The 12,893-nt window shown below is 37.4% G+C and overlaps 1 pseudogene; it reads left to right on the top strand.

The window, feature by feature from the left end:
* Positions 1-769: 769 nt before the first annotated feature.
* The window catches only part of LOC137938415 (protein transport protein SEC23 D-like), a 61,658-nt pseudogene continuing 49,534 nt past the window's right edge, over positions 770-12,893 (top strand).

Here is a 12,893-nt window from a genome sequence, read left to right as displayed (position 1 = left end):
ATTTTTCAATCATGTTTCTCATGACCTCCACAAAACTGAGGTTACATTGTCCTCATCAAAGACTCAGGTCCAACACATAATCAAAACTAGGAGTGTGCGAAAAAAAAAAAAACTTAAATTCACTCTGTTGGGTGGAGAAAGGATAGAAGGTAAGAACCCTAAGTTCAGGTCAAGTTTGGAACTTGAGGTCCAACACATAATCAAAGTTAGGAGTGGGCAAAAAAAAAAAAACTTAAATTCACTCCGTTGGGAGGAGAAGGGATGGAGGGAAAGAAACCTAAGTTGGAGGTAGGCTTGGGTTTTCCCAAATTTGACCTAAACTTGATGGAAATACCTTATAGATATTTTTTTAAAATTAAAATAACATATATATAAAACTTATCTATTTTTTATTTTTTATTATTTATATTTTGACATTGTATAATAATTTTATACATTGTATTCTTTAATTATTTTTATATTTAAAAAATATTTTAATTGGAGAATTACTAGGTTGACTTGGGAATGAGACAATGGATAATGTTTGATTTCTAAACCGTTCGGGTTTCCGAGTTGGGGTTCGGGTTCTCAAAACCCGACCCATGCTTTCCCCTCTAAATTAACCTGCTTTTTCTTTGGCCGGACCAGCTCAAACGGCGTTTACTAGATCGCTGGTTTAGATGAATCGAGCTAAGCAGGGTAAGAAGTCTGTGTGTTTTTTTTTTCTCCCTCATTATTTGGGTTTTTATCGACCTCGCGACTCTGCAACTCTGCTGCTGTCTTCTCATCGATGGCGGTTAGGGCGACAGTATCTCGTTTCCCGACCGATCCCGATGCACAGGAAGCCTCCGATTGACGAGCTTGGTAACCCCCCTGTTTCCAGGTCCAACGGTAACCTTGTTCCTCGCTGCGATAATTGCTGGGCTTATTTCAATTCCTACTGTGAGCTTGAACAATGGGCTTGGACTTGTTCTCTCTGTGGCACTCTTAATGGGTTAATGTCAGAAACAATCACTCGTTACTCTTGACCGGAGTTATGTGCAGAGATGTGATCTTCCTTCATAGATCTCAAGCTACCTGGTAGAGTTCCGTTTTATTATAATTGAACCTGAGTTTTACTAGATCATTTAGCTGTGAGAATTTAAGTCTAATAGCATTTGATCTTACCAGATGACAGCGAGGAAGCTATGAAGGCTCGGCCGGTTTATGTTGCAGTAGTGGATCTTGCATGTAAGATTCGATAGTCTTTGTGATCATACCCTTCATTTCATATGCGAACTTTGCTACATTTTATCTTTATCGATGTTACTACTGCATTTTGCTTTTTTTTTAAAGTGTTTATTAGTACCTTATATAGAGTTGTATTTCCTAGATCGAGGTGTAAGTGTTGTAGGGGTGTCTTCTTTTGTTACTGTTAAATGTTTAACCATGGTTTACTGATAAGATGGCTCATGTATTGAGGTGATTATGTTGCTATGTTTGTATGTGTTTTCCTTGTCGAATCTGTATTGACTTGTACAATGGTACTAGTTATGCACTCGATGTATCTGAGTATTCAAATATTTTTATTGTATCATGTAAAAGTTTTTATGGTAAACAGCGTTGGCAGGATTACATATTTATCCAGTCAAGATAAATGACAAATTCTTGATTCCCACTTTGGAGTGTTGTGTCCAGACGGAGTAATGGTAACTTATGCAATTGATGAAACTAGTTCAGTCAAGCTGCATTATGTCCAATCATTTCCTGTATTACGTTACCTGTTAGGAGCCAAATGTTGCCTGAAGATTTATTGGGAGAAAAGATAATTGGCATTCTTCTTTTTTCTTTTTTGGTGTCATCAAGCATTAACAAATGGCTACTTCATTAAAGATACTGTTCATGTTTCAGGAACATTGTATAGTTCAATCACTTGAATGCTCATCCACTAAATATTTATGACCCTACATCCATTATGGTATTGCATTACAGTTCTTCTAACCTTTTTTATTTTTTCTAAATGGATCATAGTAATCAAAACTTTCTCAAAGATGTCTCAAAAGCCCATCTAAAAGTTGTTTGTGGCTGTGACGCAAAAGCAAGATGATGAGGGTAATCTTGTGTTCATGGTTATCATTCATGGATATTACATGGAGGCGGAATTATAATCATAAATCTTGTCTTCTACAAGTTCAATATGATGAGTTGGCATGAGGCTCAAAACTGTATTAATTATTTTGCACATTTATTAGTGATATAAAAATTTTAAGTTCTCAACATGCTCTATCCCTTACATTGTGCTAGAATTCACTTACTAGTTTTTTGTTGTACTTCTGAACATAAATGCAGCATCTGAGGAGTTTTTGGAGTTGATCAAAAGTGCGCTACTGGCTTCTTTAGAAGGTGGGCAATTGTTTTTCTCAGTATTGGCCTTCATAAGGTGATCAATATTTTAGAAGATCACCCTCAGCTTTTCACACATTTGTGGTTGCATTGGTAATTATTATTCTTGTTTATGATAATGTTTTAATACCAAATACCTTTTACATTTGCAGCACTTGGGCCGGGTTCTCTGTTTGGGCTTGTTACATTCAGTCATAAGATAGGCTTATACGATGTGCAAGGACCCATACCAGTTGTCAAAAATGTCTTTATTCCCCCCAGATACAAATGCTTCATTGCCCTTTGAGCTTGAAGATGCCATGCCATTGTTTTCTTTCTTGGCTCTTGTATGTTTATGATGGCAAATGTCAACATACCCTTGACTTCAAATTGTTAAAAAAAAAAGAATCTCTACCAACACTACAATCAATTGGAAAACGGATTTTAGTGAAGGTTTGGTTCATTCTCCAACAGGTAGATACTTGCAAAGACCGAATAGCTGCAGCCTTGGAAACACTGAAACCTACAACTTCATGGGAAAGAACTATAGCTGCTGGAGAAGGACATGATGGTATATTATTAGGTGGCAGAGGTTTTGGAGCTGCAATGGAGGCTCTAATTAACTACCTTGGATCAGAATACGGAAATACATTTGCACTGGGTATGGTAAAGTCCAATACTTACTTCCCTGTGCTTCTTTTACATTATCATGGACCAAAATAAATTAACATATGTTTCTTTTATAGTCATCTTTGTTCTAACAATTTAGTGATGTTTGTTGAAAATCAAGTAAATGCATATTACCTGTAAATGGATTTACAGAATGACATTTTGTTTCTTAGGAAGTGGTCTTGAATTGCAAAGCCTCCATCCTTGGATGAGAAAAGGCTTCTAATTCCCATTGAGGATGGAACAATGCTATGAGGAAATTTCAGTTAATCTTTCACCTTATTGACATCTGGTGGCACCAGATTTAGATCATCAAACATTCTTGCAGTTACTGCCACCAAAGTGTGTCATCCATGTTTGATGTCTTCCTCTTTCCAATGCACAAGATATATCTGGTTCTGTTTTCCTTATGGGTAGACTTATTCTTTCAACTAAAATCTATCATTAATTTTTTTCTAATAAAATCTTTTTCATTATTGAAAAAATGGCCTGTACCCCTTATTGCTGGATGCTCTCTCTTTAAAAAAGTTGAGTGTTTTCATTGTTCTTTTCCCATTGATGTTCGTTAGTCATATGCATGCAACTTATTGTGAGGGATAAATCTAGAGAGTCATTCCTTGTTTTTCTATTCGTATTTTTGAAGATTTCTGCTTTGAATCTAGGATTGTCTTTATCCCTCACTATGAAAAGTATATGTTAATTCTATTAATTATGTCTTGTGAAACCATAATGGCTGGAAATGAGCTAAATGTTGCCAATTGAAAGAATTTGTTTTTCAATGGTTGATTATCAGTTTCCTGGAAAAGCACTGGTCACAATTTTTTTGGATACTTCCTCTTACCAGGTAATAACATGTTCTTTTCCTTGGGTGGAGTGTTTCCTCTCAAGGGCGACAATAGGGGCCTGGAAGAATATCTTGTCTCAATTTACCTTTCTGAATTTTGTTTTCTTAAAATTGACTGTACTAATTGCATTAATATTTATAAACATTCGTTTATTGGTTATGTGGCTCCAAAATCGACTGCATTAGTGACTATCAACATTTGTTTATTAGATATTTATGTGGGTCAAAAATTGATTGCAGCTAGGGTTTTTACATTTTTGTCTGGTCCTCCTGATTATGGAGCCAGTCAATTAGTTACAAGGCGTTATGGTGAGCAATATGCCAGTAAAGGAGAGGATGCAGACTGTGCACTGCTTCCTGAGCAGACACCCTTCTACAAAGAACTGGTAAATTGCCTTATGCCTCTATATATACCCAAGTGCTGAAATGGTTGAGTTTTTTAGAATCTACAAATCTTTGGAAAAATAATCCATGATGACTTTGCACAGGCAGCTGTTGCTGTTCAATCGGGGGTTTGTGTGGACATATTTGTTGTTACCAATGAATATACAAACTTAGCTTACTTAAAATTCCTTAGCATCAAGAGTGGCGGCTCACTATTTCTGTACTCTAATACTGATGACTCTACACTTCCTCACGACATGTAAGTTGATTTGCTTATATCCACATTTTGAGAAATCATACTTTTTTTTTTGTTGTGAATGAATGTGGAATCACTTTTTTTGAATGATTGAAGAATGACATTTTTTTTGAAATGATGTAGAATGACATTAACTGTTCATCTGCATTGAAGAGTAAAGTTCACTCTTAATTACTTAGAAAATATTTTTTTTTAATAGGGATCATTTTTTTTAAATCGATTTTGGTGAGACGATTTGGCCTGCTCATTCATTCATGGGGTGCCATACTATGAAAAGACCATGCTTGTAATGTTAGAGCTTAGGTGTTGCATGGGTTCAGTTATGCAGTGGAAAGTTGAATTTACTTTTACCTGTGTCGGCCTAGTTGCATCCTTGGGATAACCCACACTAGTCAGCCTCCCTTGCATACAAATAGTTGGCCCACAATAAACCTTTTCTCATATACACAAATCTGTCTACATACAAGATATTTGAGAGCTCCTTTGAGTCTCTATGTCAATGTCTGATTGTTTGGCACTCATCCAGCCCCCCTATATATAGTTGGGGAAATTGCTGGCCACATGCCCCTTCGAATGGTCATGGGCTTCTTGGCGCATGCCTCCTCATGTAAAAATGCCCCAGCTAACACCCCATGGCCCACGTGACTAGAAACCGTTTAGGAACCATTATAAGCTGAATTTTGATGGTAGCGCCTTTGGGAACCTGAGTTTGGATGGTTTTGGCGGGGTGATTTTTGATCCGGTCGGCACTGCCATACTCTCTTACTGTGGCCCTCTCGGAATTGCTGACTCGACCATTGCTAAGCTCTCTGGTCTCCTTCATGGCTTGTGTATTTTTAAGGATCGCTTTAGTGGTCTCCTTATCATGGAGGGAGACTCCAAGGTCGTCATCGGATGGTGCTCCACCTCATCCTTCCCCCCGTGGTGTCACTGGCAGATTTTTCTTGATATTTTGGATATTGTATCCACAATTTCTTTTACTTCATCTCATTTACTTAGATCAGCCATTTCGGTTGCTGATTTGTGTGCCTAGGTCCCCCCTTCAATCTCTTATTGTTAAGGGAGGTCTCCCTTGATGTATCTTCCCTTTCTTTGAAATAAGTTTATCATCATTAAAAAAAAAAAGTTGGCTGCCACTAATCTGACTTGCCTCCATGCCTTGGTGTTCAAGCACTAGTCCGTATGTGCCCAACCTATACTTGCAGTGCCTAGGGGTGGCATTGAGTCTAGTCGAGCCAAGTTTGAATCTGCATATGTTCAAGCTGGGCTTGATTTAAATACTTCGAACTTAAGCTAGAGCCAAGCTCAGCCTTAAGCTTAAAATTGGAATTGAGCTTGAGCAGGGTTCATGCTCTAACCTACATTTAAAACTTTGCATAAAATACAAGTCAAATAAACTGTGCATAAAATTATGCATAAATTTTACTTAAAATTGGGCATGACCTTTGTACATAAACTCTGCATAAAATTGTCTATAAACTCTGCATAAAATTGTTTATAAACACTGCATAATATTATGCCAATGTGACTTATATAAAAACATGACCTATATACAAAATGTGACTTTTATATACATTTCCCACTCTCTTAAGCCTAGCCAAACTCGAACCTGTATATGTTCGAGCTTTGCTTGATTTGAATACTTTGAACTTGAGTTCGAGCTCAAGCTTAGCTTTGAGACTAAAATTGGAATCGAGCTCAAGCCCAAGAATTGTAACCAAATTTGAGCTCAAGCTCGAGTCGGGTTTGAACTTTAACCTACATTTAAAACTTTCCATAAAATACATATTTCATATTAAGTTCAAAGAATCCTAAAAGTATGGAAAACAAATAGAGATAATCTTGCATATCAGAGTTATTAAGAAACGAAATATGACTAGATCTATAACTCATAAAGGATCTCAAAATAATTTGTATTGCATAAATTCTGTACTACATTGCATGGAGAGAATAAGGATGAAGGAGATCAAATGGGAGAAATGAGCTTACCTGTGGCTGACATATATTCCGTGACTTTCGTCTGTAATGCCCAGGTCAGCAATGCCTAAATGCGGTTGGGCGATGAAGAGATTGAAAGCGCTAAAGATGGAACATGGCAGAAATAGGTTGAGGAAGGACTGAAATACGAAACGTCCCTAAAAATCCGAGCATGCATATTACTAGTGGTTGGTAATATGCATGCTCTCTTTTCTTTTCTTTTCCATTTTCCTTGTGCATCCAAACAAGAGAAACCACATTTCTCTTTTTTTTCTCTCTTATTTTTCATGGGCATCCAAACAAGAGAATCGATCTTTTAGTCTCATTCATCTTATTGGGTAAATCTTCTTCAACGTCCGTCATTTCTAAATAACTGGTGCGCCCAACACTGTCAATAATACCATATGGTTTGACATTGTGCACAGCCCCTTTAGGGAAAATCCTCGCAGAAGGGAGCCATTCCTGGTTATGAAAAAGTTGAGTCTCATCCCGCTCTGACCACAGATCGTAGCCTCCAGAAAACTGAGACCTGTTAGCCAAAGCCTTCAACTGCTCGTCGGCTTTGATGGAAAAGAGAGTTGGGGCTTGCTCAACAACCTCCCACGGTCGCTCAAGCTTAGAAACTGCGGCTCTAAGTTCCGCCCTCTGCCTCATTTCGTAAATCTGGCACTCACGGCAAAGACGGGCCTTTAGGAGCTGTTTGGCTTTTTTGGCCTGCATCCACTGCCATTTCGAGACTCCGCCGAGGTAGGTACAAGGCCCCCCACCCAGTTTGTCATGAGGTCAGATGAACCTAAAATCACTTAGGCTAGCGGAACTCCAACTCCCGTGATGGCCTACCTTCAATTCGTCAAAGGTAGTACAACCTCTCACCCCTTAGATCAACGTTGCAAACTCCTTCCTCTTAAATGAAGCACGAGCAATGAAAAGATAGAAAGACAATAGAATAGGAAGAGAAAGTAACCTTGTATTAATACTAGAGAAGATTACAAGGAGTGACCGTCCAAGGTGGAAGGCCAGCACTCTACAAAAACTCTCCCTCTCGTCTATGCTGAATGAATCTACAAGGGTTGAATGCCTTGGTATTTATAGGCTTCAACCCCTCCCTTCTCTCATGCTTCCATCCAATGAGAGCAGAGATCCTCCCTTATAAAATCTCCTTGATTTGATCCTCCATTCAAATCCCTTGATTTGCACCTTTTTCTTAAAATTCGTTTTACCATTGTTATTTTCCTTAGACACTTGGTTAGCCGAATCATTCTTTCTCTCATATTCGGTTAACTTTTCAACAGTAGATAAAGCTGAAGCTAATGTCTTTACTTCCTGTGGGCTGAGCAAGAATTGAGAAGATGGGAAGTAAAGACATTAGCTTCAGCTTTAACTACTACTGAAAAGTTAACCGAATATGAGAGAAAGAATTATTCGGCTAACAAAGTGCCTAAAGAAAATAACAATGGTATAACGAATTTTAAGAAGAAGGAGAAAGAGGCGAAGAAGTCACTGGCAAAGGATGCCAAGGCTAGGCCAGAAGAGAAGAAACGAGGGACAAACAGAAAAAGAAGGTCCGTTGTTTCATATGCGAGGGATTGTCTTAAAAAGAGGTTCCTCAATGCTGCTCAAACTGAGGTGAACAATGGAGGGATTGAGCCTAGGTTGGGCTCCTTAACACTTCTCCATGCTGTTGTCCATTCAAAGGAGGAGAAGGCTGCTCCACTTCCGATAAGACCCTTAAGAGAATTTCTTTTTATCTCTCTAACACTTGCTGGACGTACTGTTAGAGTAGTGGTGGACACTGGCGCCACCCACAACTTCCTTTTGTCAGTGGAGGCTAGGCGCCTAAATATACGAGGAGAGAAAGATGGGAGTAAAATGAAAGTTGTAAATTCTGCTGGTTGTAAAGTCTAAGGCATTACCAAGAACGTCCCGGTGCAGATAGGCAAGTGGGTTGAATTTTTGAATTTTACTATTGTTGTCATGGATGATTTCAATGTGATTTTGGGAATGGAGTTTTTCATGGTTTGTAAGGCATTTGTAATGCCGCATGTTGGGGTAGTGGGGATTGTGGACGAGCAAAGTCCTTGTACTATTTCTGAACTTGATAACAAAGATGTAACAAAAAGGACTTAATGCTATCAGCCCTCCAGCTTAAGAAAGGTCTTAAGCAGGGCCGCTCTACTTACATTGCTTTTATTTGTGCTATAGAGCAGGTAGAGGTCATGCCTACCCCTAAAGAGATACAAGCCGTATTGCATGAATATAGAGATGTCATGCCTGAACAACTTCCAACGAGGTTACCACCTAGGAGAGGGGTGGACCATCGTATAGAGCTTGAGCTCGGAGCAAGAAAGCCAGCACAAGCACCATACCGAATGGCGCCCAAAGTGCTGGATGAACTGCGAAGACAACTCAGTGAGCTACTGGACGTTGGGTTCATAAGGCCAAGTAAAGCACCTTATGGGGCCCCTATAATGTTTCAGACTAAGAAGGATGGAAGTATGAGACTGTGCATCGATTGTAGGGTGCTCAAATGGGTAACTATAAAGAATAAGTACCCTATTCCTCTTATTGCAGATCTCTTTGATCAGTTGAAAGAGGCGCAAGTTTTCTCCAAATTGGGTTTTCGAAGTGGTTATTACCAAGTCCGGATTGCTGAAGGAGACGAGGGGAAGACTAGTTGTGTAACCAGATATGGGGCTTACGAATTCATGGTTATGCCCTTTGGCCTAACCAATGCACCTGCAACATTTTCCACTCTCATGAGCGAAGTATTTTCTGAATACTTGGACAAGTTTGTCGTTGTTTATTTGGATGACATCGTGGTGTACAACAAGAGTATGGGCGAGCACAAGAAACACCTTTGAAACGTTGAGAAATAATCAGCTGTATGTCAAGGAGGAGAAGTGCTCCTTTGGGTTGCAAGAGGTGTCCTTTCTTGGACATTGGATAGGGGGAGGACGGATATGGATGGGCAGCAAGAAGGTGGAGGTTGTGCATGTCTAGTCGATCCCTTCCAAGGTGATTGAGCTTAGGAGTTTCCATGGTCTTGCAAATTATTACAGGAGGTTTATCAAGGGCTTTTCAGCTATAACAGCCCCCTTGACCGACCTTCTCAAGAAAGACCAAAAGTGGCAATGGACGGACTCATGCCAAAGAGTATTCCAACGGCTAACCATGGTGGCTGAACCAGTGCTGCACCTTGCTGATTTGAGCAAGCAGTTTGAGGTAAATACAGATGCCTCCAAACAAAAGGATATGAATCCTTTGTAGGAAATAATCTATTATTATGTATTGGATTCTTAGGAAGATGGCCTAGTTCTAGTACCACCAGGTTTAAAGTTAAGGTAGATGATGTAGTAAATGTAATAGGTAATAAAGGAATCAAATTACTTAAACGTATTAAATATTCTCCAGATATTTTGGTAGGACTAGAATGGAATCTTAAATTTAAAGAAAAAAAATAATTAGTCCCAAAGAAAGTATCATGTATACAGACACAAAGGGTAACATAAACATTAGATTTAATAGCTACAAACAGAAAAATAAAGAGGACACTGAATCAGTCTCCAGTGAGAACTATGATTTAGTTAATATTGAATTTGAAACAGATGAAATAATATATCCTAAGGAACTAGAATTAAAACTGGTAGAAAGAGAACTTCTTCACCTGGAAGAAGATCTGATAAAAAACAAGAGGATAAAAGAAGAAGAATACTTGTATTACAACAGTGAAATGAACATTAGAATAGGAAAAATGCCTTTAGAACCAAAAGAAGATGAAACCTTTAGTATCAAAGAATATATGGATGAAGAAAGTTCTACTAATATTCCCGGAAGTAGTTACACTACGTATCCAAGACCTCCACCTAGAGAAGTATATTATTCAGGCAACATGCCTAGGATTCCTTATAGTGAACCCATAAATTTGGATAGAAAAATACATCCAAAGGGAAAACAGAAAAGAAATAGAAAGACCTATAACTTTTCAGGAAAAGGGCAAAGGAAAAATTCTTAATCTTTCAGCCCATGATCCTCAAGAATGGACAATTGTATTAGACCTTTGGAAAAACCAAGTAGTATCAGATTATATCCAGAACTTTTCATCCCAAGATGTAGAAGAAATGTATAGGTACTTAGAAACACTCCTAGGAGAAAGCGTTAAAGCTTTATGGGAAAGCTACAAAAGAAGTAATCTAGAAGAATTTGGTCATATAATGGGCCTAGGATCCAACCCTTATAATTTTGTTAACAAAGTTTACCAGTTAGTAACAAGAGATGACCCAAATTTAGGTTCTATAACACTACAGAAAGATGTTGTAGTTTACTTAGAACAACTTAGTTTACATAATTATAAATATGTTAAAAAATTCCTACAAGACTACTTTTATTATACCTACATTTCAGGTAATGCCTTTAACAAAGACTTAAGAATCAAATTATTTAGAAAACTACCTGGAGCTTTAGGAAAAGAAATTTATGACAAATGGCAAAACAAAGAATTAGCAAACCCTACATCGGTATACTCCATCGGACAGAGAACAAAATTCATTATGACAGTTCTCCAAGAAAAATGTACAGATATCTAGATACAAAGACAGCTTAAGGGAAATGACTTTGGCTTCTGCAAATAGATATATACTACTTAAGCTTATGGTCTAAAATATTCAAGACAAAAACCTAGAAATAAAAGATATTTTAAGAAAGGATATTATATCCGAAGATCTAAGAGTAGAAAGCCTTACTTGAACAAAGATAGACATGTCAGAAGATTCAACCCAAAAAGAACTTATAAAAATAAATTATCTTGTTATATTTGTGGTCAGACAGAACACTTAGCCAACACTTGCCCTAAAAGACAGAACATTAATTCTAGAAGATCCACCCTTGTAGAAAACGTACAACAAGATCTCATAGAAGTAGATGAATATATGTCAGACACAGAATCCATCTATAGTATTGTAAGCATACCCAATGCTCCTTTAGATACATCAGACTCTGATAAAGATCTTGTCCTAGACCTTAATATAGAAGAAAACCTTGACCTTATGGATACAGTAAATGAATGTACCCATACCTGGTCTTGGAATGCTGGTTTAGACAGTAACCCCTGTTTAAATGCTCCTGGTATCCTAGTAAGAAACAAAGAGCAATATGCACTCAATGTTTCCTAGAAGCTTGTATTCCTTGCTTAAGACTCTTAGGTATTGAACATGTAGAATCCCCTAATCATAATAAGGTACACAATACTAAATTGGAAATTATGGCCAGAAAAATAGAAAACTATGAGGCAGAAATAACTCTTCTCTAACATAGATTAGATACAATAGAAAAAGATTCTTATAATGGTATCAATGTAGGATTAGAAGAACCAGAAACTTCCTACGTATGTAACCAAGATATGAGTTAGAGCAAAGATTATTTTCCCTAACAAACAATCCCTCATGTTAGATGCTTTAGTAGATTCCGGCTGTACCAAATGTATTATCCATAGAAGATTAGTTCCTCCTCAGTTCCTTAAGAAAACCAATAAACAAGTGTTTAGCCAACAGGTAGATGGTACCTATAACCCATATACAACCTATTTTGATGAAGGCAAAATCCAGTTCTTTACCAACTGTTCAACTTTTTCTGGATCATATCCTTTACCCTTAACATGGGTTAGAGATCTCAAACTAAAAGTAGACTTTATTTTAGGTCTTAATTTTATTCTTCATAACAATGGTTCTCTTTACTCCATGTTTGCAATGTCCTTTTTACAACTATCTTTGGAGTTAATGTTCAGTCTTTTAGAGCAAGTGTTGGTTAAGTGTTCTGTCTGACAGAACATTAAAAGACAGAAGCGTTTTAGGAACTACCTTCTGGAAGTTTTTACCACTATCTTTTACTTCTCTTACGATTGCTTTCATGCTTATACTTTTCATAATATTAGGCATCGTTCTTGTTACCTTAATACTTACTGCTTTTATCATGTGTTGAGTATTTTTTTTTTTGTTCATATTTAATACTTTATTTTAAGACGTTATTACAGAAAGGTATATAAGGCTGGAAACCACTGGGTGAGGGCTAAGCCCTAACAAACGCCTATGCCTCAGTTGAGCCAAGCGTTGCTCTCAGTTGTCACAACGCCGTTGTACCTTTTTATGTATATTTGGTTAATTAATAAGATAATAAAACAGTTTTTGAGATTTGTTTTGCGAATATTACCTATATATTACTTATACTTAGGATTATTATATAATACCTTAAGAGATTATTGTGCAATATCAAAGGAACTTATAGCTACATATTGTTCTTGGTAATAATAGCATTAGAATTATTTGGATATTTTATATTTCTCCTAGAACAAGTAGATAATATTTAAGCCTCTGATATATTCTTATTACTTAATATGTTAGGGGAATCATAGATAGAACCTAAGATACATGA

This window comes from Aristolochia californica, unplaced genomic scaffold, assembly GCF_029961685.1.
Source record: "Aristolochia californica isolate CCGP_79_NKW_82.1479 unplaced genomic scaffold, dmAriCali1.0.hap1 SCAF_8, whole genome shotgun sequence".
Lineage (NCBI taxonomy): Eukaryota > Viridiplantae > Streptophyta > Magnoliopsida > Piperales > Aristolochiaceae > Aristolochia > Aristolochia californica.
Note: the sequence above shows the minus strand (reverse complement) of the source record. Positions and strands in the feature narration are given on the sequence as shown.